The 2,598-nt window shown below is 40.7% G+C and overlaps 1 non-coding gene across 1 annotated transcript; it reads left to right on the top strand.

Moving 5' to 3' along the window:
- The first annotated feature begins 516 nt into the window (after window positions 1-516).
- LOC138088030 (U5 spliceosomal RNA) lies at window positions 517-628 on the top strand. Its single transcript, XR_011145624.1, has one exon. It is a non-coding gene; the product is annotated as a U5 spliceosomal RNA (small nuclear RNA).
- The last annotated feature ends 1,970 nt before the right edge of the window (window positions 629-2,598 follow it).

The raw sequence follows: 2,598 nt of genomic DNA, 5'->3' as shown, positions 1-2,598 counted from the left end.
TTGAAAATGAATGTCTGAAGAATGCAGATAAAACTGGGGACAAGGACCTCTCTACCTTAGAAACTTGCATATTGAAAAACAATCACATACTTCCTGGATTCCTGGTTCACATGAGGTTTTGAGGATCAATTCAAACATTTGCTGAGAACCAAGTAGGTGAAAAGTGCTGAGGCAGATACTGAAGGAGAGGCTCAGATAAGTACAACTTGGGTCACTGACAGGGGAAAAAAAAGTGCTCACAAAGCAGTAATTGATGAGTAAATACTTCAGAAAAAAATCCATATCAGAAACACATCATATATATGTATATATAGATACTATAATCCTAGAAGAAGCAGATCTGTGTTTGTCGATTGGTTGATTGACAGTAGACTTTAGTCAGTTTTTAAGGATCTGATCTCCCAATCTTCTCCTTTATAATTACTAAGAAAACTTTAAGTCATCTGTCTATGGTCTGCACAGGTATGATCTCACTTTAGGTTTTTGGTGAATTTATGTTACCTGATTTCTCTTATGATACTCTGGTTTCTCTTCAGACGGTATAAATCTTACGCCTTTTACTAAAGATTTCCGTGGAGATTAGGGCTCAGAGGTTAAAGCGTCTGCCTGGAATGCAGGAGACCTGGGTTCGATCCCTGGGTTGGGAAGATCCCCTGGAGAAGGAAATGGCAACCTAGTACTCTTGCCTGGAGAATCCCATGGAGGGAGGAGTCTGGTAGGATGCAGTCCATGGGGTCGCAAAGAGTCAGACACGACTGAGCAACTTCACTTTATGTTACCTGAACTAACTCTTAAGTGCATAAGCTCTAAAATAGAAACTTAAGGCAGCAGGAGAAGGGATGAGCTCCACCCTCCCTCAAGAAGCTGTGCTGTGCTATGCTTAGTTGCTCAGTCATGTCTGATATTTCACAACCCCACGGACTGTAGCCCTCCAAGTTCCTCTGTCTGTGGAATTCTCCACGCAAGAATCCTAGAATAGGTGGCCATTTCCTCCTCCAGGAGATCTTCCCAACCCAGGGATCAAACCCAGGTCTCCAGCATTGCAGGCGGTCTTTTTACCATCTGAGTGACCAGGGAACTCAGACCCCAACAAAGAGTGGAGCCATTAATATCACGCATCCTACAACCACTTACAAAGGATTATAGGCTGTTTTCCTTCAACCCCATAGCCCTGATTTAAGAACAGTATGAAAACTGAGGGGATGAGTCATTCCAGGGAGGATAACAACATGGAATAGGCAAAGATGACATATTCTTCAAGTGCCCTAAAGCTTAGGATATTTGAATCCCTGTCAGAAATGGCCATGTGAATGACATACGCATCTGTTGCCTATCACATGAAATCTATTTATCTATCTAAATCTACCATCTAGCAAAGGAAAGTTTCTGTATTATTACAGAGGGTAGAGTTAGCTATAATTTATCTTTTCTTTCAGAAATTCCACCCTAAGTTGACTTTTATTCTGTTCCTATTATTCCCTGAGAATGCTGCTGACAAGCATGACATGGCAGTCAGTCAGTCCAATCTTTTGCTCTTCATTTGTTCACTCATTCACTCATTCGTACAGAGCTGTTCAGGTTCAGGGACAATGATATGAAAGACATAGCCTTTACTCCCCAGTAGGTCTTAGAGTAGTGAGTTGGACAGATAAATGAATAAATGACTCAAGGGCAATTATGCAAATAATGAGACAAGATGATAAGAGTTTAAAGGAGGATCAGCTGAGCTGGAACTGCAAGTGTCAAAGATGGGAAGACGTCCCAGAGAGCATAGCGTCTGAGGTGTGTTTGGAGGGAGGAAAAGAGCCAGACATATCCTTGAGAGGAGTTGTATCATATGCAAGGTTCTGTGTGACAAATATGTTTTCGAACCTTTGAAACATGAAAGGCTAACGGGACTGTGAAGAGATGAGGTTTGAGAAGAAAGGTAGGGGTCAGATGAGGATTGTCTTGTAATCTGATAAAGTGAACTGAATCCCATAGAGGGAAATAGAAGGCTAAGTATGATCAGAGCTGCATTTGGAAGGACCCATTGGGCAGCAGGAAGCTGAACTGATTGGGGAGTAATGAGAGGGAGGTACAGAGATGAGTTAGGAAGCTGTTAACAACATCCAGGGAGGAAAAATGAAGGTCTGAATGCAGGTAGTGATGGTGGAAAGGAAAGCAACACCCTGAGGGATGTTGAAGACAATGAAACGGAAATGAGAGTAATAAAGAATCACTGGTTTAATGGAAGAAATGTCCTTTTTCTCCCATTTAATGCCTAGTATAAGTCTTTATATACAATAGGTGCTCAAAATTTGTGAAAAGTGGGAAAAACATTTCTGATGTGCATGTCACCTAGATGCCTATGTAATTCTTTTAAGGATTGTTGATGATGTTATTACCCAGTTTTTTGGATGAAGAAGGTGAAGCTTAAGAGAGTAAATAACTTTCCCAAAGTCACATAACCATACCTGCCTTGTAAGCCATTAAATTCCATTACTGTATGCAGAACCTTCAAGTAGTAGTAGTAATAATAATTGTACGTATCATAGAGAAAACTCTGAACAAAAGGCATAGCAGTTTGACAAAGAAAAACAAATGGCAAATTAATAA

The sequence above is a fragment of the Capricornis sumatraensis genome, chromosome 10 (assembly GCF_032405125.1).
Source record: "Capricornis sumatraensis isolate serow.1 chromosome 10, serow.2, whole genome shotgun sequence".
Classification (NCBI taxonomy): domain Eukaryota; kingdom Metazoa; phylum Chordata; class Mammalia; order Artiodactyla; family Bovidae; genus Capricornis; species Capricornis sumatraensis.
The sequence above is the reverse complement of the archived record's forward strand: the minus strand, read 5'-3'. Positions and strand labels throughout refer to the sequence as shown.